The following is an 8,334-nucleotide window of genomic DNA, read 5'->3' on the forward strand; positions in this document are numbered from 1 at the left end:
AAAGAACACTCCGGATTTATAGTGGTTCGGTCAAACCTTGACCTACGTCCACTCCTTAGAGGCACCCTCCAAGTATTGCACTAAAATAAGTATCTCTCCTTTAGCCCCCACAGCTAGGTGGAGAAGCTCTTACAAAATCACTTCCACCTTCCCCGATGTGGCGGAGACGCCGGGTCCTTTGACACCAAAGAGATCTTCTTCTTTGGTTAACTTATCTCAAGATAAGCCTTGAATCTGATGGTACTAAGGTGCGAGTTCGTCGGAGCAACCGTGTGGAATCCCCTCCACACTCCCTTGAGTTCCCCCCCTCACAGGATCTTCTCCTTCTCAAACTCCACCCTTTCCTCTCTCCCTTTCAAGCTCTCTCTTCAAGTTTCCCCCATAAGAACGAAGCTACAATGGCTGCCAAAGACACTTACAAAGTGCCTTGTCAAAGGTTAAATATAAGAGATAAAAACGAGCTCATTAATACAAGTTGCCAACATTATCGTCCAGGACGATAGGCATATCGTTCTGGCCGATTTGTTCAAATATGATGAAAATCATTCTGAATATCGCCCTGAAATGAAGCTGGCCGATGTCTAATCGGCCCGGATGAAATCACCATTAATTTCTTTCCAAAATTGCCAGAGAAATTTTTTAAAACATTATCCTAGATCATCCTAGCCGATATTTTATAGTCCAGGCCAATCCACCAGGCCGATATCCAAAAATAAGAATTTCCTAAGTAGATATGGCGGCAGAAACTTTCTGAATTTAGCCTATCGTCTTGGCCAATACAAAATCGTCCAGGACGATCTGTTTTGCATAATGACGGCTGCTTTAATGAGGATGCCCTAATTAGGGTTTCTGCTTTTGAACAGATCATCCCGGCCGATATAAATATCGTCCAGGATGATGTTACCAAAAATAGTAAACTCTAGGGAACAGTTAGAAACTCTTATATGTTACAAAGCATCATGAGCCACAATAAATACAATAGACTCAATAAAGGAAAAAGGAGTACAAACTGACTCAAACATAGTCTACCCAATCTTGAGTTAATTCTAAATTGCAGTCCGATCGTGTGAACTTGAAATGTTAGTAGAAAGTAGTCATAGAGAAAAAGAATGTTTGCTATCATCAAAATCATAAGCCACAAATCCGCAACACAAATTTAACAATCCAGCTGGTAAATCTCAGTTTGTTGAGAAGGGAGTCTCGTTTTAGCAAAAACTGATGGATAACATGTCAATTATTCGACGTAATACCAAGGAAGATGTAACCATTAAAGCTTCTGATTCTAATCTTGTTAACTTATGGTCCAGGAAGCCGATCATCAAAGTTTCATTTAATGGAGACGAATTCTTTTCTTTCTGAGGATGGTGAATCAGTTAAACTCAATGAATCTTGTTTGAAGATGAATGCTGACAAACTACAGTAGCCTTTGGTAGTGAAGGTATTTGGTGAGAATGCACCAGTCATTGTGATTGCTAGAGAAATTCGCCGTCAATGGAGTCAGTTTAGGAAGTTTCATATTACTTCCCTTGGTCTTGGCTGGATTTTGTGTGTCTTCTTTGATAAGGAATCAGTTGATAAAGTTTTAGAAGGTGGCCCACTAAAACTGACATTGTGGAATTGATAGATGGTCTCCACTATTTTCTCCTATCTCATTAAGAGGATTATCTTCCCCAATTTGGGTCAGATTTCCTCATCTACCTTTAATTTGTTGGGATGAAGAAAATGTAACTAGAATAGCTTCCAAGATCGGAATTGCTCTTTGGATTGACGGCAACATGTTTCAATGGAGCAAGAGGGAGTATGCTAGAGTATGTGTTCGTATGCCTCTAGATCAGCAATTTCCAATTGGAGTTTGGGTAGAAGGTTCCTTTGGACACTTCTTTCAAAAGGTAGAATATGAGAAAGTTTCTACTTTTTATTTCAAATGTGGAAAGGTTGGTCATCTAGATGATAAATGTAGAGAAGATTCGGTGGCATATCAAAAGGAACCAGTGAGTTCCTTGGAAAAGGGAATGCAGCCTAAATTCCCTCAATCTCAGAATGAAGCAGATTCAGACAGAAGTTATGGGCCATGGATTCTTGTCCAAAATATGAGAAGAAGGAAGAAGCCAGTTCTTGATAAGGGGAAAATTAATCTTAATAACATCAATTTCAGAAAAGCTAAATCAGTGTAAGTGCAGAAATCTACCTTCAATCCTTCTATAGACCATTCTGTTATTGAGAATGTTGTTAAGGGATCTGTAGAGGATCCAGGAAGAACTATTGAAGACTCTGTGGTTCCATCAGTAGAAGAGGAAGTTTCTGATGAGAAGAAGGAAGTTTTAGATTATGTTGTTAGCTTGGAAAGTACTTTGAAAGCAGATTGCAAAAATGATGGACCTGCAGTAGAAGATAACAGGAATTTGTCTGGAGTTTTTGAGATTTCGTGTAATCAAGCAGTTCAAAATTTTACTGAAGATAAAATATGTTTAAAATTCTGAGTAGTCTCACTTCTGATGTAGAAGGATTTACTTGCTTGGTTGACAAAGAAGGAGATCTAGAAGAAGGAGAAATCCAATGTACCAAATCTACTCTTGTTGTTATTGAAACAGAGAGGATGGACGATTCTGTTAAAAGCAAAGGTAAGCTTCTTAAAGAGCTCAATTCATTGGGAAAAGACAACATTTTACTTCAAAAAAGAAAGGAAAAGGTACTAAGAAGATTAAAAATTGGAGTAATCCCATTTTTAAATCCAAATGACGTCTCTCTCTTTTTGGAATTGTAGAGGGGCTAGAAAGATTGAAGCCTCTCGATACTTAAGGGAGTTTGTCAAAGATCTTGATGTTTTTTATGTTGGGATAGTAGAAACAAAAGTTCAATCTTTTGATAGAGAAGAAGTTAACAAATTAATTGGAATTAATTGGGATTTCTTCAATGTCCCATCCGAAGGTTTGTCAGGAGGAATTCTAATTTGTTGTATATCCAGCTTTGCTCTTTTTCTATTATTCATGCTTCTCCTCAAGTGGTTATTGGTTTGTTTAAAATTCAAAATGGAGGTGAGTGGCTTATTGCCACTATTTATGGCAGCAAATATATATATAAAAGAAGACAACTTTGGGAAGCTCTCCAAGCCTTTTTCCAATTCCAACATTCCGTTCATCATAGGAGGAGACTTCAATTGCATTCTTTCTCAAGAGGAGAAGAGAGGTGGGAAGATGTTTGTTTTCTCTCAAGGGTCTCAAGATATGCAAATGTTTATGAAGAGGTGTGATTTTCATGACATTGGGATTATAGGTCCTAAATACACTTGGTGTAACAATAAGAAAGGAGGAGCTCGCATTCTTGAAAGGCTTGATCGTTGTTTATTGAATTATGCAGCTTTGAGGATCATTCAACCTGCAGCAGTTCGTCATCTTGGTAGAATTACATCAGATCATTGCCCAATAGCCATCAATATTTTCAGTACGGGGTTTAGAAGATCAAAGAGATTGCAGTTTGAAGAAGTTTGGTCTTCTTTTCCAGCATCTAGAGGAATTGTTGCCAATTCGTGGAAGAAATCAGCTGGTGGAGATGATGTTCAAAAACTTAATCTTAAATTCAAGAGAGTTCTTAAATCTTTATTTCATTGGAGTAGATCCAAACATGCAAACCTCAATAATTTGAAAGAAAAGTTGAAGGCTCATATCATTTCTTTGTAAGAGGAGGAAGCCAATTCTGGAAGTCTCTCGGAAGAAAAAATTTCTATGTTAAGATTCAAAGTAAAGGATTTGAATTCTACTTTGGGAAGACTAAGCTCTTGGTGGAGACAAAGAGATAAAGTGAAGTGGTATAAAGAGTGTGACTCTAACACTGAATTCTTTCACTCGGTGGCATCAACTAGACGTAACAGCAATTTTGTTAAGCAAATTAAAGTCCTGAAGGTACTCTGACTGAGGATCAAAGCTGCATTGAGGAAATCTTTTCAAATTACTTTCATGAGAAGTGGAGAATCAAGAGATGCTCTCTCATCGGTTGGCCAAAACTTTCCTGAACTCTTGATGAAGTTGACAGGGACCGGCTCAAGGCAGATTTTTTTGAGGAGGAATTGGAGACTGTTATATCTCAGTTGGAGAGCAATATTTCTCCAGGAATAGATGGTATTTCTTACTCTTTTTTTAAATGCTATTGGCCTATTATAAAGATTGATGTTTGGAAGGCTATTTGCCTTTTTTTTATTTCTTGTCTGATGTGTGATGAATGGAGAGAAAATTCTGTGGTTCTTATTCCTAAACTTAAGAATCCTATGACACCTTCAAATTATAGACCTATTAGACTATGTAATTCTATATACAAGATAGTGGCAAGAATGTTATTGAATAGGATTGTCAACCTAAGATTATTTCAGAAAATCAAGTAGCATTTATCAAGGGAAGATCAATTTCTAAGAACATTTTGCTCACATAAGAAATTTTCCATAAATTTAGAAACTCCAAAGCTAAGAGAGGTTTTGGCCATTAAGGTGGACATGGAGCAAGCATACGATAGTATGGAGTGGAACACCTTGAAAAAAGTGTTGGGACTTTATGGTTTTCCATGGTCTTTTGTAAACCTCCTAATCCAATGTGTGGTGGACACCAAGTATTCTATTATTGTTCATGGTAATAATACTAATTGGACTCGGGCTGAATGTGGGTTTAGGTAGGGATGCCCTCTATCTCCATATTTGTTTATCATGTGTTCCCAATTGCCACCGAAGCATTCAACAGAGATGGAGCCAAGATAGGAGTAAAGGTGGCCCCAAATGCAGAAAAAGTTTCCCATCTTCAGTATGCAGATGACATCATCGTATTTGCAGAATCAAACAAAAGAAACACTAAGAAAATTAAGAAAATCTTGAAGAAGTATAGCAGCTGGACAGGGCAGAAAATTAATAATCAAAAATCTTCTATGGTTATCGGAAAGGCAATTCACAGAGATAATTCCAAAGTTCTGTCTAAAATCCTTGGCTTTAAAACAGTTGGTGAAATGAATTATCTTGGCATTAAGATGGCAATGAGAAGGCTTAAAGCTTCAGACTACCAAGATGTGTTGGAGAAAGCTTTTGATAAGCTCAATGTTTGGGGTAATCTTTCCCTTACTTTAGTTGGCAAACTTCAATTAATTAAAACATCACTCTTATCAATTCCAATTTTCATTTCTACTCACTCCCTTGTGCCGATGGGGGTGTTGAGAGATCTTGATAAGTTGTGTAGGAATTTTCTATGGACAAAGAAAGATAAGAGTAGAGGAATTCATTATGTGGAGTGGAAAATTCTATGTAAACAGATCAAGTTTGAAGTGCAAGGAGTCATGTCAGTCGCAGACAAAGTCGGTTCTTGGAGAGCCAAATTTGCTTGGAGTGTGTTATCTAATCCTAATTCTTTGTTGAATAAAATCCTTGTTGCTAAGTATGGAAGAAATTTCAGTTATTCTGAAACAAAGTTTGGGAGTTCTCCTACTTGGAAAATCATTAATAGTGGAGGCAAACTTCTTCAACAAATTATCAGATGGAAGGTATTTGATGGTGAGAGCATCAACACTACTAAGGATATTTGGATCCTTGATAAGTGTATAGACAAATGGCCTACTTTTGTCTCTAATTTATATGAAGATCAATGTTGTTTGAAGATCTTTTTACATGAAGGTATCTGGAACATCCAAAAACTGAATGAAGCATTTGGTAAGGAGTTAGCTGAATTGTTTTCTTCGGTCCCTATAAATGTTGGAATTCAAGGAGATGAACTGGAAATCTTATACAAGAATTCTGGGAAGTCTCTAGCAGCTTTAATTTCTGATCAAAGCAACATATATGAAGATGAGGATGTTAGTTGGAGATGGTTAAAGAAGTTTAAATTGAGACCAAGAGTAAGAATTTTTTGGTGGAGATTAATCCACAAATCTATTCCTACTAATGAATTCTTAATGTATAGAAGAATAATCAATCATAATGGCTGCCCAAGAGGATGTTGTGCTGTAGAGGATGCCAATCACTTAGCAGTTCACTATTTTTTCATCATTAAAGTCATTAACACCAAAAAAAATGGGGATATGATATCCCTATTTTCTCAAATCTGGAGAATTGTCAAAAATTGCTTTCTGAATTTTCTAGTTACAATCCTTTCATGGGGAATTTGTTTTGTTCCGCTATTTTTTTCTCATGGAAAAGCAGGAGTAAGCTAGTGTATGGGGCGAAAGAAGATAGTATAATTGCAATTGTAGCCAACGCAATCAGCTTTGCTTCATTATCTTTCAGTCATGATCTTATTTCGGTTAACTGGGTTTCTAATCAGCAATTGCTATTTCCAATCACTTGGAAACCCCCTCCAACCGAATGGATCAAACTCAATGTGGATGCTTCTCTTGGTAAAGATTATATTGCTGGAATCGGAGGTGTAATTATAGATAGCAAAGGTAAATTTTTGTTTGCCTTTGGTTTTAAAAGTACACATTAGGATATCTCGGCACTTGAGATGGAAGCTTTGATGGCTTTAAAGAAGGTAATTCAAGAATGGATGTATGAAGCGAAAGGAATCATAATTGAAGGAGATAATTACAATGTGATGAAGCATATCTAGGAGATCTTTAAGGATGGTTCAACTGTAGCTAGCAATCACAAATTTCTTGATTTTTTCTTTCTTATAAATTTCAATCAAGTTATTTTTCAATATGCGAATAGAAGATGTAATAAGTTAGCTGATTATTGTGCTAACCATGCTAGGTTTGGTGATTTTATTTGGGATGATTTGATTATCAATAATGTTCCTCCTATCTTCTACAAAGTGTTGAAGGAGGAATGTGATAATCTTTACTTTGTTTAGAACTCTTTTCTTTAATAATATTGCTCAGTGCATCTTCTCAAAAAAAAAAAAGCTCCTAGGTGCATTGAATTCATTTCTAATTGGTTTTAATTCAAAACCATGGCCCGCTAAGCCTGATTTCACCCTTAAATCAATTTAGATTCAATCCTACCCGTCCATGATAGATCTAGGGGCTTTAAATAGAAAAAATTAGGGCTTTTCTTGGACCTTTTTCTCATATCTTTTTTCCTAGGTGATCCCAAGCTGAGAGATTTGGTTTGTGAGCTCCTGCCATCTCCTTCCACACCTCCCAACTCAAATCCACTGGTAAAAGCTCGGCATTGATGATCCTCCATCGAACCTAAGGCCAAACTCTTCCTAGATGAATCCATGTTGATCTAGAGCTTTTCGAATTGCAATTTCTTCTACAAATAGGAGCGTGGATAATCTACAAATACAACAAGCTCATATACGGTCCAAACCGTATGTTAAATCAACGTAAAACCCTAACCCTAACATAGGACACTTAGAATTAATAGAATTAAATATCTTTATTCACACTGCATTTTAGAACATGATTTTTTCCCCATTAATGCTCTTCATTAACACTACATATGTTTAAAGTTTCATCAAATTTCATCTCATAGATTGAGAGAATGAAAGGAATTATTATTTTAGGGTTTTGTTTGGCATCAATTGTATTGCGGGTGATCCAGGCCGTTGATCACATGATCAACGGCTCTGATCTCGCTCTTCATCATCCTATTTAACCGTGCGCGTTAATCCTACGATCATTTATTTGGTCCAACACAATCTAAGCCGTCGAATTAATACAACACATGATCCAATGACCCGCGGTGTTGTTCACTGTTTTAAGTAGATGTCGCGTGGGTCCCACCACCTCCATAATTAATGGGCAGTGATTGGTGGCGGCGCCAATCATTGCCCATGATTTGGGCGCCACCACCACAGCACGCGAATTAAACCCGGGGATGCCAAGTGTCACCTGGCCGATTACTTTGGATTTAAGTTTTTTAAAATTTTTTTTAAAAAAATCTAATTTCATTCCAAAAATCATTAAAATTTGTATTTTAATCCAAAAATGCGCATAATACCTCGAATAGTTCGTATTTTGATCCTCTTTAATTTAAAATTAATATCAATTAAAATTATCATATATATATTTTAAAATATTATTAAAAAAGCAATATTACTACTTTATTATTATTATTATTTTAATTATCATTATTTTAATCTTAATTATTTTTAATCATTAATATTTTGATTATTTTGTTACTATTTATTTTTATTTTTATTATTATTATTATTATTATTATTATTATTATTATTATTATTATTATTATTATTATTATTATTATTATCATTTTAAATTATTTTAATTTTTTTATTTTATTTTATTATTTAAATTACTTTTGTTCTAATTTCATTATGATTATTACTATTCATACAATACATCTATTTATTTTAAAGTCAAAAGTCTTATTATTTAATATAATCTAACTTGATGATTATTTTTGAA

Source organism: Dendrobium catenatum, unplaced genomic scaffold, assembly GCF_001605985.2.
Source record: "Dendrobium catenatum unplaced genomic scaffold, ASM160598v2 fragScaff_scaffold_923, whole genome shotgun sequence".
NCBI lineage: Eukaryota > Viridiplantae > Streptophyta > Magnoliopsida > Asparagales > Orchidaceae > Dendrobium > Dendrobium catenatum.